Genomic DNA, 15,190 nt, shown 5'->3' with positions numbered 1-15,190 from the left:
CGAATGATTAAATCATTGACTATTGGCGATTGATTCAACCTCGGCCCCTTTCCCGTCCCCAGAGGTCAGGGGGTGGGACTGAAAGTTCCCACCCTCTAGTCACAGGATTGATTTGCCTGGCAACCAGCCCTGATCCTTAGTTACCTAGGGGCTTTCCAAAAGTCACCTCATTAATATAACAAAAGATACCTTTATGGCTCTTGTCACTTAGGACATTCCAAGGGTTTTAGGAGCTGTGGCCCAGGAGTGGGACAAAACCCATATATTTCATATTATAAATTACAACATCACAGAGACTCAGACAGGTGACTAGACTGACCTAAAGCCACACAGACGTCTCTGCAGGTGTCCAGTCCAGAGCGTTTTTCTCTGTCCCGCACTGCCCAGCATTTTGGTTTCTTTCTGCCGGCTGTCATTTGTGGACCAAAGAAGTGACTAAAAGGAGGCAGTAGGACGTGGAGGTGAGGAATACAAGTCTGGGAGTGGGTGAGACTCAAGTTTGAATTCCGCCTCGGTTGTACGGTGGCTATACACCTTTGAGTGGCACGTTCAAGGTAGAAAGAAAGGGGGAATGGCAGGTGGTTGCTTTCCTGACTGTGTCTTTTTCTCAGGAAAGGAAAATTTATTTTGGAAGATGCATCCAGGAGTCTTCTGCTTGCATCCCATGGGCCAGGATGGGGTGATCTGGGTGTCTCTGGCTTCAAGGGAAGAGAGCATTAAGCTGTAGTCTCTGTAGTAGGAGGTGCGAGGGAGAGGGGGGTGGGACATGGTTTACGGGGGTCAGTCAACATCATCTGCCTCAGATCACACTCTGAATTTCAGGGAGTAGGGGGATGGGACCCAGTCTGCAGCCCAGCCTCATGTGTAACCCAGGGAAGCAGCTTCTTACTCTAAGAACCAGGTGAAATTAGTTCCAGTGTCCACTTCTTAGTACTCCTAAGGTTATCTCCATGATGTCTTCATATAAGAAGGAAGGTCGGCTCTGGCTCGTAGCTCCTTTTCAGTGGCATCAGTTCCACTCGAGGACCACGTCCCTGCCTGTGGGTGCTGTCCTTGTTCTCCCCAGCTGACCCAGACATGGATCTCAGAGATTTTCTTTTCTTTCTGTCAACCTCCCCAAGCTCTAGGTTCATGCCTTTTCCTAAGAAGTGAGTTTAGGGTGGGGTTCTCTGACCTCAAAGCCAAAGAAAATTCACTAGAAGAAAACAAACTGGTTATGCCATTGTTTGCACAGTCATTTAGTCAGAAGGAGCTCTTTTAATTGTGTTTTCCCCTGTTGGGGGTCAGGCTGAGTCTGTTTCCCAAAGTCCTGCTGGCACTATTGTGTGATGCTGCCTTCCCAGAGCAGGGTGGGGGTTTGATAAACTCGCTACATAGAAGGAGGGGGACAATCAGGAATCAGGAAGCACCCACTCAAATATCTGAGCACTTTGGCAAACGTTTGGGGACTAAAAAGTAAGAACTACTTCCTTTGGTTAACTAGGGTTTCAAAAGGGATTTTTTTCTTGAATTTTTCACTTTCTCATGTGAAAATTTTTCTTATTGTTCTCTTGGTGGGGGAAATAGGTTTCAGTGTGAAACTCTGGTCACCTCCAAAGGGGTCAGTGGGATTTTGCTGATTTAAAAATGTATATCCATATCCATGTCCATATCCATATCCAATCTATTTAAATATACCTGAAACTAATAATATTATGTCAACTGTAATTGAAAATTTAAAAAAAAAGAAAATTAAATACGGAAAAAAATGGATGTAAAAGAACCATCTATGGGTTTATAAGAGGTTGGAATTTCAGCTCAGCAGTTCCACTTTGTGCCTTGAGAGGAATAGAAAGTATAATAAAAGGAATCTCCTGTCTACCCCAGAGAGCAGAAGAGAAAACAAACCTCTAGCCCACAGCACGGATAGTGTGCAAAGTTCAGGTGTGGAATTACAGCTTTAGACCACTGTCTGGGGTCAATGAAACTTTGCTTTGGGATGAGAAATAAGGCACGGGTTAGATGTGACAATGTGATATGAACTAGCTCTCTGAACAGGCTCAGAAAATTGGTTCCTGTCTTGATTCCAATGTTAGTATAAAGGCCAAAAACCCCCAAAGAGTTGGTCATCACAGTAAAAAAAACCCCAAAAAACAAAACTCTATATTGATATGTCTTTATATCTATTTAAATATTTGCCTATAACTTTTGTAATGTCTCCCTTCCATCTACCCACTTTGCAGACAGCATGTACTGCATTCCTGAGGTTGCATTGGAGAAAAGCTCCAAGATCTTGGGTCAGAAATAAGGGCACTAAATGTTTTTTCTTTTCCGCGAGACAGTGTCTCTGGGTCTGGAACGTGCCTGTGTATTTGCTGTGTCTCTGTTCCCTTATGTGAAGGGTGAAATGTCATTACTCAGATTCCTCAATGCCCTGAAGACATCCTGATGGGCGATTTTCAGGTGGCTTGTGTTGGAAACTCTGCCTGGTCACAGCTTCCGGGAGTCAAGGAAGGGCATCGAGAGAATTTCATTGCTGACAGAATAAGAAAATGTCCTTCTAGTCCCAGAATGGAAAAGAAGCCACCTGCGTCAGTCCGTTCTAGTTGATGAGTCAGATGACTTACTAGACCTATGAGCCCCCCACTTAAGGCTCTATTTATATATTCTTATTTTTTCTTTTTTGGTGGGGGTGGGAAGAGAGAGGTGGTGGGAGGAAATTAAGTACTTTTCACCTGTGCTAATGTTTCCTCCCCCTGAGCTGTAATGTGAGATTCCCGTCTCGGAGGAATCAGAAATGGAAGCAATAGCTGAAGTTTGATAGCTCATCATCTTGCAGGTGGGAGCAGAGTGTGACATCAAACAATCCTGTGGGGCCAGGAGGAGAGTAGGAAGAGTTCATTCAAGATGTTCATTACCACGTATGCGAAGTCGAATTGATTTTTACAAAGTTGCTTTTGTAGAATCTTCTAGAAGGGTATGTTGAACAGCCACTTTATTCGAACAATGCCCCCAAGTATATTCATCAGTGGGTGATGAGAAACTGAGATTTGTATGAAGTTCTTTCAAAGGAAGAACTGTCACTCCGCCCCATCCCATTTTATAGATGAAGAAACTGAACTTTTAAAAAAGAGAGTTGTTTACACAGTCCACGCGAGCTGAGAGAACCATTTACATTGAGTTAAGACTAAACTATCGTCCCTATTACTGTCTTCCTCCCTCTGTGCCTGGGTTTGAGGGGGCACTGAAGGTGGGTGACATGCCAGGTTGATCATGTCACTGGTGTTTCATGCAGCAGCTTAGGCCAAACTATTATAGCAGCTGAACAGATTAACCTACAGTCGGGTCTTTCCAGACGAATCCCTCAGCCTTGTGATGCAATCACAAGGAGCTATTTACCATTCCCCACACATGGCATTCCCTTTGTTGTTTTTGTGCTTTCAGATATTTACTCTGCCTAGAATTCCCTTCCTCATTTTCTCTTCTGGTTAAGTCCCTCTTCATCCTTCAGCCCTTTCTCCGTGGTCACCGCTCTAGGAAGCCTTCGCTGATGGGTCAGCCCCTTCAAAGCATCTGTCTCACAGCCGGTCACCCTGTGTGCTGTCAGTACCTGAACAGGCACCTGCCTCTCTCCTTATGCTGTGTGTACGACTCGAGCACAGTGACCGGGGCCTTTTTGTTCTGTAGACGTATGCCTCAACAATGCCTGACACTTCAAATGTTTTTGTAATTCATTGATTATTCAGTCAATCCTGTTACCCTCAAAGCTGAAACAGTACCAGTGGCATAAGAACTCCCACAGAAACCTGTGTTAATTCACTGTCTTTATACCTAACCTCTTGAGGGCAGTTGCCGGGAGCTCACGAAGCAAACCCAAGCCAGTGGGTGTGTAAGAAGGGAGCTTCGAGCCTGCCAGCATTTTCCATTCAGGTGCTATTCTCCACTGTCAACACGTGTCAGGTGCCCCTTCCACCCCCATCTCATTCAATCGTCCCCACAGCACTACAAAGTAGGTGTTACGATCCTTACTTTACATGTGAGGAAACTGAGGCAAAGAGAGAGTACATCCTTGGCTCAAGGTCACAGAGCTCCCCACCATGGCAAAGCCAGATACAGACTTTGGTCAGCTGAAGGGTGAAGGTGGTGCTCTTGACCACTGAGTTGCACTGCTTTTTAACATATACACCCCAGCAGGTGTGTAAGTGGCACAACAGTGGCAGGAAGTGGGAAGGGCTGGCTCAGCCCGGGCTAAACGTTTGTTTGCACCTTCAGGCTTAGAGTGAGATTCCTAAATGGGGCCGGCCCGGTGCCGAGTGTTCAGGTCGTCTCTTGGGAGAGGCACCCCTGCACCTTCCCGAACCAGGCTTCTGTGGTGTCTACACCCATCACTGTCCTTGTTGAAGACCAAGTGTGATGGGCTTCACACACACACACACACACACACACACACACACACACACACACACACTCACTCCCCTGAACTGTTTGGAGGCCAGGCAACACGCCCAGAAGCACTGCATAGTCAGTATCAGGGGACAGGTCCTGTGTGGGGCCTGGCAAGAGGCAGCTCAGCTGACTCCAAAACACCAGTGGGAAGAAGCCCCGGGGGCCCCAAAGGCTCAGCTGCTGCCCTGTACTTGCTCAGAGTTCTGGGCAGGGGTTTGGGGTGGGAGGGGAAAGGCTTCCAGCTGGTCCACACAAGCCCCGGGCAATGGTCAGAGCCTGGGATCTGCAATCCTGGGGGGCTTCCCTGCTTGCTGCACACCCAACTGCTGCCAAGAGACCCCAGAAAAAGCTTGAGAACAAAGAGGCAATAAACACACTCTGAACCCTTTTACCAACTGGCTGCATCCCAAACCAAAATGAGAAATGAATTGCTGGAATAAGCGTGGTGTGTGTGTGTGTGTGTGTGTGTGTGTGTGTGTGTGTGTGTTAAACTGATGGGAAAGAAAACCCTGTTTTGGGAATACTCCGTTTGGACAATTTAAAGTTATGACCAAATGAATACAGCACATTTAATTTCTATAAATTGGCCCCCTGAAAAAGCTGACCTGATAAGCTATAAAATCTTAGCGTCTCAAATTTCCTAAGTTTTAACATTTCTCGGAGAAAGGCAAAGTGTGTGTTTACAGATGTGATCTATCATTTTTATAGCAACACTGCTGGGTTGCTATCCTTGACCCCATTTTACAGAGGACAAAAGTAATGTTCAGATTGTACAAGTAATTTGTTCAAGGTCATGCTGCTAGTATTTAAATACGGGTCTTTCAGATTCCCCATTTCATGCTATTTCTGCTATACTTCTCTGTGTGCAAATATGTATTATTATTAATACAATGTCCCATGCCAGATCAATATTCAGCAGTAGCTATGTGACTGACTGTTTGCTCGATGTATTGGCTTTTTAGAGACAACTTGTGGGTGTGTTATCACCCAAGCCCTGGACCCAGGGCTTCACTTCTGACTCTCAATTACTTCCTCTGTTCTTTTCCTTGATGAAATAAATATGATGCCACTTGCCTTTATTCCTATTTCGTAAGACTCGGTGAATTCAAGTCTCCAAGCTGCTGCCAATATCTTAGCCACTAGGTATCCACACATTTTGCTAGTTGTGTTCTGTTTGTTGTTTGGTTAAAGTCAGACCATATCTACTTTGTCTGGAATTGAGCTGAAGGTTTTTGGAGCGGTCCAGGTGAGAGGTTTGACCTATGGCCTAAGGAGATTGGCATGGTGAACTCACCATCTGGAAAGTTCTTTTGAGCCCTTCCTTCCACGACGGCCTTGCTTCTAGGGGACCATCGGCATGTCTAGGAGGTTGCAGTTTTGTAGGAATGGGATCAACCCAAGAAAAGTGAGCAAATGTAACTTCTCTTTTGCTATCAAGGTGAGTCTGAATACAAAAATCATGCTCCATATAAAATAACGGGAATAAAACCAAACACCTACGCACGTCTGACCTGTTAACAAAAGGAATCAAAACAACAACGAAAAATCCTTTCAGGACTTTTCTGATACGATCATTTGACTGAAATAATTTGTAGATATAGCTGTTAAATTGCTGAATATCTACCAGTCCTTGTGAGAACACAGAAAAAGTATGATTGATGGGAAGACCTATCCTCAAAAATATTTAACATTAATGAGCACTGATTTACATGATAAAACCAACAATCCGTACAACAATTGTATCCCTTTCAAGATAAAGAATCTCAGTGCAGAGAAGGCAAGAAACTTGTCCAAACTCACACACTAAATGGTTCTTTGACTCCATTGTTCCTACTTGGCTCATTTACTAATTCACTCATTTGTTCAGTAAGTATTTTTTTTGGCTGTGCCGTCTGGGTGCTATTCTAGGCCCTGGGGGTGCAGTGGTCAACAAGCCCAAACCAGACCCCTCTGCCCGCGGAGCTTGCACTTGAGTCAGGGGTGACTCCCAAACTGCAAGTATCATGTTTAGCGTGACATCCACACCTCCTGAAGCTCCATGCATGAAAATTCACACCTCCAAATGTGTGGCAAGTGCTGGGTCTCTGTGGCAGGTGTTTGTTTTAGTGAACCGATTTTACACTGTGAGTCCCAGAGGAACAGATGTTGAAGCCTGTCTCTTGTTTTGTGTCACGTGTTCTGGAGGCGGGGTGTCCTAAGATCAGGGTACCAGCACGGTCAGCTTCTAGAGAAGGCCCTCTTCTGCGTCATAGACTTCTTGCTGCCTCGCATGTGGGGGAAGGGGCTACGGAGTGCTGGGGGGTCTCTTACGTAAGAATGCTAATCCCACCCTTGAGGGCTCCACCCTCATCATGACCGAAGCACCTCCCAAAGGCCCTACCTTCTAATACCATCATCTTGGGGGTTAGGACTTCAACATAGGAACTTTGGAGGGCAATAGTCAGGCCATAGCACTTGCCTAAGCCAAGCCAAGGTGTGAGAGTAACTAGACGCTTTACATAAAGGAAGGGGAGAATGAAGGGAAAGTTAGAATCCTAACTAACTCACTAACTAGATAACTAACTACCGTGTTTTCCCCAAAATAAGACCCAGCTGGACAATCAGCTCTAATGCGTCTTTTGAAGCAAAAATTAATATAAGACCCAGTATTATATTGTATTGTATTGTATTGTATTATATTATACCTGGTCTTATATTATAGTAAAATAAGACCAGGTCTTATATTAATTTTTGCTCCACAAGACACATTAGAACTGATTGTCTGGCTAGGTCTTATTTTCGGGGAAACACGGTAACTAACTTCTCCAGCACTAAGAGCCTCACTGGTCAGGGGCATCAGTGATCAGATGATTCCCAGAGGGGAAACTGGGGCTGTTAAATCTTCTGAAAACTTTCTGTGAACATTAGTTCCAGTTGCTATAATATCCTTCCATAAAAAAAAAAAAAAAGACAATTTCTCTCAATTCTTCGGTCTCAAGGTCATAATGATTTTCAGTTCAGAGGAGGGGATGTTCTTAGGCATCACGAGGCCTTGATTTCAAACAAATCTGTCTTGCTTTCTGTTACCACTGACAGAGCTGCCATTGACAGACCGAGGGCATCAAAGCCTGACGCACATGCCCAGGCCTAGGGAGAGTCAGCAGACGATGAATCAGATTTGAGAAACGGGCTCTGTGTGGAACCCATCTCCAGTCTCTTTAGGGTACACCCAGGATTTCATTGTAAACCACCCATCCCATCTTGTGTACAGACGGCTCTGTGCAACTCACACGCACACAACTGCCTCTGCTTGTGGGACAGCTTTCCCTGGACAAGGGATTTGCTGTGCTTTTTCACAAAAGACACTCCATGAGCCAAAGAACTGATGTACAAGGCCATGTCACAGCCTGGCAGCGGGGACTTCTTGGAGAAGGGCCCCCAGTAAACTCAGGGGACTGACGGTGCTGTGCTTGTGTTAGATGCGGGCCCCATGCTGCACGCCAGCCCACTCACTATTCATAATACCTGCACCTGGGGTCGTTGGGGAGGCCCTCGTGCCCCACCTACTAACTGAGATCCCTATGCACCTTTTCTCTAGGTTTTCAACATGCACTAGTTTACTCCGCTGCTGAGTGTGCAAAACAATGCTGGTTTTATATCTCCGCCTGGCCTTTGTACTGCTGAGCCCAGGGCAAGCCCCAGTCAGCCTCTGCAGATCTGAGTGTGACAAGACCTGAGAGCTTGCCTGCTCGCGTGACACACAAGGATTTGGTGGCCCAGAGACCTTGAGCACCGGCCAGGGTCCCGGCTACTTATTTTTAGAGTCAAGACCAGACACCAACTATCACAGTGCTTGGTGACGGGATCTTTTCACTTATCCGTTCAACATCTGAGAAGCACTTAAGCCAGGTCTTTGAGGAACAGAGAATAGGGAGATGAAAGGAGGTCTCTGTCTCGATGAGTCCATGGTCTTGTTGCAAGAAGTGCTGGGAGTTAACATCGAAGGGAGAGAGGCCTTTGGATGCTGCGAGAAAGAGTCTTCCCACGGTTGCCATCCTCCACTGAATGCAACTCAAACCCAATCAGCACAAATCTGAGATTCACTAAATAAAACCACTGGAAAACAAGGTCAACGTGACCAAGGCCAAGAGAGCCAACACAAGTGCTTTTTCATCCTTCCTGAGAGGCGAGCTGAGGAGTGGCCCCCAGTGACAGCTGCGGGACTCATGCCTGGGCTTTGTCCCCCACCCCAGTGCTGCCTGGGATGAATCACACACCAGAGAACAACGGGGCTATTTCTTAAGAGTCATTTGTCAAGTTGACATCCCTGCCTAGAGTTATTTAGGGCTTTCTAAAGACACCCCTTTCCCTCCCTGCTGCAGGAAGCACCTGTGAGGTTGTGGAGCTGTGGTTTTGCTCAATAGCACTTTGATATCCCGTACGGCCATCAATTACTCTTCTGTCCCTGCCTGCATGGACTTTGGCTGATACAACGATAGGGCAGCTCAGAGAGGATGATGATGTGGAAGAGGATGGTGAGTTCCTCTGGGATCTGAGGCCAGACACTGTCTGGAGGTGCCCTTCTCGCTGATTTCTGTGGGGGCTCTTCCAGGCAAGGACAGACTGAGTCGTCAGCTGGCTGCACTTGGCATATAGCTGTGATGCTCCTGTGGGGACGTCTCCCTCCCCAAGCCGAGCTATGCTCTGCCAGCTGCTTAGAGAGAAAACAGGCCTGTAAGACGGTCCGCAAAACTAGTCTTCTGATTCAGGTAAATGACTTAGGGAGAGGGAAGCCGGAGAGGAATCAGAGGAGAAAAACACAAACAGAGGACTGGGTGAATGGACCTCTGAAAGCAGCTAGGGAAATCAGAGTGGCTGAGTCTGGGAAGGCCAGGGTGAACTGAGAACCAGCCTGATTACAGGAGAATAACTACAGGGATTAGTGGCCATTTCCACTGAGGATATGACGTGAGCTAGAGGGGCTTAAATTGCTGCCTGAGGATTTTGTTCGGTGTAGATTGGCCTGTCTGCGTTACTACACTGTTCTTATTCCTGGGGTGGTGGGGCTCCTTCCTTGGAGATGTGCATGAATGAAATGACATCGTCCCTGCGGGAATGGTTTAGAAAACATCTTAATGGCACATGGGTCTCTCCCTGCACACTGCCCAAAAGCCCAGCTGACCCTTAGATCTCAATCAGTTTGGCAGAGTCAAGAGTTGTTCCCAACATTCTAAGATGCAGCATCTCTGCCTCTTCCAATCCATTTTGCGTATTGAGGTCCCACGTATCTTCCTTAGACTCATCTTGGGTCATGGCAATGTTATCCTCAAAAAACATTGATGCCCCATTCATTCATTCATTCATTCATTCCACAAATATTGAGTATCCATTGTGTTGAGCACCGATTATGTGCCTGGCACTATACCAAGCTTTATGCATATAATGTGGCACAAAATGCAACAGGGCCTTAAGGAGGTCACTCCGTCTTCATTCTTGTCCTGGAATTTTTCAAGGCCCCCACCATCAGGTTTTAACATGTCTTTCTGACTTTATGTCTACTACAAAACCTTCTCTTCCACCAGCCTAGTCTGTTCACCATGCCCAACCCACTCTGGGTCTTAGATCTTGCCATTACTGATGCATAGAATATCCGTATCCAAAGCCCATCTCTCCTTCTGAGCTAACACAGTTCCCCCTCCTTTAGGAGGACTTCTGTGGCCACTTGTGGGGGCACCTCAGCCCCCACATTGCTTACTTGGTACTAGGTATTTTCTGCCTGAGTACAGATTGCAAATCGGACAGCTGCTGTGCCTACTATGACCACTTCTGCCCTCACTCACTGTGGATAAGACCTGAGAGAGCCATGACCAAGTGGCCTGAGAATTCCCAGGCTGAAAGGGCGTGGGCTGAATTTGCCGGAGTGGGGAGTTATATGGGAAACCTAGATGGAATCCAAATGTTTGCTGCTTCAAGTGTTTGCCTTGAAGTAGGCCTGTTGGTCTTTAAAATCAGTTGGTAAGAACGGGGGAGTGTGAGAATATCTTGGACGATTTAAGGAAGGGATCAACGAATTACAGGTTGGGAGGGAGGGTTTCACAGGCTCGTGGCCTCTCAGGTCTAAAGTACCTTAGGAGTGCCCTTGTCCAGCCTCACAACTAATGTAAGACCCTCTACAAGACCCATAATTGCCCCCTTTGTGGGTGTGAAGTTCTGGCCAGAGGTTGGACATCATTTAGACTCCCTTAGATCTTCTTTAATTCTTTGAGTCTATGATTTTCTGTGAATCCCGAATTTCATCTTTAATTAATTCTTGGTACTGGTAGAAAAATTGGTTCAGCTATCCCTCCTGATCTTTTCTCTGCCCGGATGGTGGGGTGTTGACTATTGTTATATCTTCACGTGGAGGGTCTGAGACCCCCCTCCCCCAGACCATGTGAAGTAATACCCTTTCTCATGGGACTGTGAGGACGGGGAGGAGGATCCGTATGGCCCTGGGGATTTCTTTCCAATCCACAGAGTAGGAGATCTGGTCGGGGAAAATGGCATCAGGCAAGAGCGGAAAGGAGAGAGACTGAGCAAGCCCTCAGGGTAGCCCTCAATCATACCATCCTTTTCTTATGGTTAAGCTCGTGTGAGATGTGTCTCTTCCATTTGTAACCCATGAGTCCAGAATAATTTAGGAAGTATCTTAATTTTCCTGTTTTCTAGATACTGTGAAAAGTGAACTAAAGATCAGAAACTGTTAGTCTCAGAGTCCAACCTGTCCATGATGGTTTGGGAAAGAATCAGGAGAAAGAAAGGATGGGGAATAACGTAGATGAGACGTGAAACGTTCTCACGTGTGAGGTCCTGTGAGATGGGACCCATAGGTGATTCATGGAGTCCAGTTACCTGTGCTCCTTTTAGACCACAGCTTGGTTAAAATAAATCATGGCCCCAAACTTATACAGACTCAGGCCAACCTTGGAGTCCCAAAGTGAGTGTTGTTCCATTGTGTGGACATGGTGCTACTTGCTGGGTAAAAACCAGAAGTTTAGAGAGTACTTGGTAGATTCTCAATGTTTTGGCAGCCAAGGGGAAAGAAAGGAAGAAAAATAGAAGAAGGATCAGAACATGAGAAACGTAGACAACAAACTAAGGAGAGAGAGAGACATGACTCCATCAATAAAATGCTGATTGAACATCTCCTATGTGTGTGAGGCTGTGCTAGTTTCAACTTGTCATTTCAAAGCAAGAAGCAGAAACCTTATTTGTGACGACAGACGCTAAGAGCTAGGTGTGTCTGGTATAAGAAAAATGCACACCCAGGCATGAATAGCAAGCAGCAAAGACAATTACTCATGACGGCTGTTGAGGAAGGAACAAGGGTGAATGAACACGTGTTTAAATTACAAGTTAACACCTATGGAAAATGATTTTTATGATATTCATTTAAAGCCTGGAACAGTGCACACAGAGAGACTATGGCGTCTCCCTTGGAGGGCGGGCTGTGGAGAACAGTTTAGACTGCCTCGTGCCTGCTTCTCAAGCTTGATTACAGGTCTGCGTCTCTGCCCGTCACATCTGTTTTTCAGTAACACTCTGGGGGAAGGCACGTTATCCCTTTGGACCCTTAAACATAATCCGTCTAAAGCTTTTGCATTTTTTTTTTTTCCTGGCAGAGTTAGTTTTTCATGTTTGTTTTGTCAAGAAAAGGCATAATATATATATTTTTTCTTCCCTCCCGCCCCCCCCAGTAAACAGTTGAACAAAATGTATACAACTTTGTCCAAACTTTTTAAATGCTTCCAGATTTGGATCAAGTGTTTATGTAGCTTTTAGAAAGTCAGAATGGATCTGAAAGGTCAGAAGCTACCTGAACTTTTGACTCTGCCCTCAGCTCACACACTGTGTGGGCATTGTTTTATCTTCCAAATGGGAAAACGAAGGGCCATTCTTTAGCCCTATCTTGGTCCCAGAGCCTTTCCCCTCCTGCAGTCTGTGCCACTACCAGCAAGTTGAAAAACACCCCAGGGGACCATCGCACCATTGTGAAAGGACTAATCGCCACATACCACTTGGTTTTCCTTCCTGGCCTGCGTCATAGGCCATAGCCTGTGGTTCCCACATTGTTTCTGTCATCATCTCAACCAAGCATAACTCTTGATCTTGAGTCTGGGCAGGACAGCCCGTATCAGCACAAACTCTTATGTAAGTGGCTCTGGGGAGAGCTGGCCATAAACAAACATTTTTTTTTTAGCCCTTGTTTTCTCTGCAGCCTTGAACATTTTTTTTTTTCCCTCTGAGGCTGCTGCTGTGCTCCTGTGACAGGATGGCAAGTTCCCAACTTAGAAATGTCTTGCGCTGCATTTCTAGATTCTAAAATCAGAACGAAGTGGACCAAAGTGTTCAAAGAAACTGCATTAACGAGAATGGGGACATTGAGATGGATTTCTCTACAAAGGGATGGGAGGTAGCATTTCAAAAGTGCGTCCACACGTCTGTGCTGCTGGTCACCCTTGGTAAATTACACAGTTACTTCAGAGCAATGGATGTGGGGACCAGCAGCTAATCTGGGAATGGAGAAGTGATGTCATGACTACTGCGTCCAGTCTCCTAGTGTGAAAGGCAGATTCACTGTATGTCCAAAGTACATACTACGAGAACAATGGGACTGAGTATTTGTAGAATCCACGTTTCCTTGGGCCACTCCATCTCAGAAACTCAAAGGAGGAACAATTTGTGATGCCACTCTCAAAACACTCTGCCTCTGACTCCCATCACTGCATTTAGCGGAAATCCCACCCAACTAGGCAGCTCCTGGGGCTTTCTAATAGGGACAGTCAGGCAGGTCAGACAGGCTCCCATTCACTGGGGACAACCCTGGAGGCTAAAGCTGTTGCTCCTGTGGCAGACCGATGGCATCTGTGAGGCTACCTGGTATCAGCTGCTTGTCTGAAGCAGTCACTTCCCGTCCCCGTGATAGTCTCACTGGGAGGCTCCCACAGACTGACCCTGAACTCTCTGTCCCCCAGCAGTTGTCAGCTGCCTTGTGTAGAAAGCCAGGCTGATTTCTCTGGATCTCTGAGTAACTCAAATCATTTCACTACGAATTACTAAGTGCTTTTGTTGTTTTGGGATGTGGGAGGCTGGGAAGCACATCCAGAGTTCCTGTTGGTTTTTCCTTGAGTCTACTGAGACACCTGAGAGAGGACGTACTGCCTCTGCCCGGTCACGTTGCTGCCCATTCAGGAAAGCTCCACTCTGCTCACTGGCAAGGCTGAGTCCGCGGCTGTACGAACCCCACGTCTCTCGTCATTGTCTCTGTTAGCATCCAGAGAAGTAGGATAGAGCCCCCAGGAAAGGAAGTGGCTCACCTGAGGCCACTTGGCTTGTCTTGGTCACACGGAGCTGGGAGTGGCTACAGAATTTGCGGGGTGCGGCGCAAAACCGAAGTGCGGGGCCCCTTTTAAAACCATATTAAGAATTTCAAGGTGGCAACAGCTAAGCATTAGACTAAGCGTAGGCCCTATGCAAATGTACAAGTTGCATAGCGTCTCTAGTTTCCAGAGCAGAGTGGCTGAACGGTAAGTACTTTGAGGGCCACGTAAAAAAGCCTACAGAGATACTTCTAGCAGGGTACTCTACCTGAGTAGTGCCTCGTGGGATCACTATAAATAACAAACACCATTCTGAATACTTCCATATGTTAAACCATTTTATACACATATATATAAATCGTTTACATCTATTAAATCATGAATCCTCACAACACCCATATTAAGCAGGCACTATTATCCCCCCATCTTGCTTTACAGATGAGGAAAATGAAACACAAGAGAATTTCAGAGAACGTTGATTTCGAATTTGGTTCTCAGCTTTCTGATAAAGAACCTCTATTGTTCAAGTCTACCTGGAACTTTCTAGACCTGAAGAGACTGAGTCATTCTAAACCCAGATAATTGTTTTATATGCCACCAAACAAATGTATTCCTATGTCACGGTAGGCACTACCCTTCCAGTAACGGAAGCATTCCTTTCCGTGATCTTGGGCATTCCGTTGGGAATCAAGGTGCCTGGGATGATTGAAATCACAACCAGAGGGTTTCTCTGTGAGCACAGAATCCAAACAAAGCTAATTGCATGGTCTCATGGGAGACGCCAACGAGACTAACACAGAATCTGGGAAATCCTCCTCCTCGTGCTTTAATGTACGTCTTCCTGGTGGTTGCAGTGCCCCTGTCTGCTGGGCACCGTGTCACTCCCACCGACTCATGCCAGGCCAGTTCCAGGACAGCTGAGTGGGTCATCCCTTTCTTTACATTGTTGCATTCTAGTCTGGGATTTCATCCCAAACATCATGACCCCATGGTAGCTCATTTACAAACCAACTTCGAGGATGGTTGAGCCACAGAATGCCTGTTGATTTCTACCAGTTCCGACTTCGAGGGCAAACCAAATCCGGGCCTCTGTGTGCCGCCTGAATCAAGCATTTAAGTAGCTCTGCGAGGAGTAGATGTTAAAGTGCTAAAATTATGTTGGTTCTGTCGTGAACGTAGGATAAAGATGCCAGGCTGGCCCCTTGGAGGTAAATTAACTCTAAAAGCGCCACCCGAGTGGCATTAAATAATTCAACAGTGAAACTGCACTTGGATGGTTTTCAAGTGGGACTGAGGACGTAGTCGTAAAGTCAATGAGTTTTGCATCAATAGAGAAGTAGTTTTGTGTTTTGTTTGGTTTGTAACCCTCCACTTGAAAGTTGTCTCCTCCCTGCCAAAAGTCAGGGTGATTCATAAAACCATCTTCT

This window comes from Rhinolophus sinicus, chromosome 16 (assembly GCF_057876585.1).
Source record: "Rhinolophus sinicus isolate RSI-liver-muscle chromosome 16, RSI-T2T, whole genome shotgun sequence".
NCBI classification, from domain to species: domain Eukaryota; kingdom Metazoa; phylum Chordata; class Mammalia; order Chiroptera; family Rhinolophidae; genus Rhinolophus; species Rhinolophus sinicus.
Note: the sequence above shows the minus strand (reverse complement) of the source record.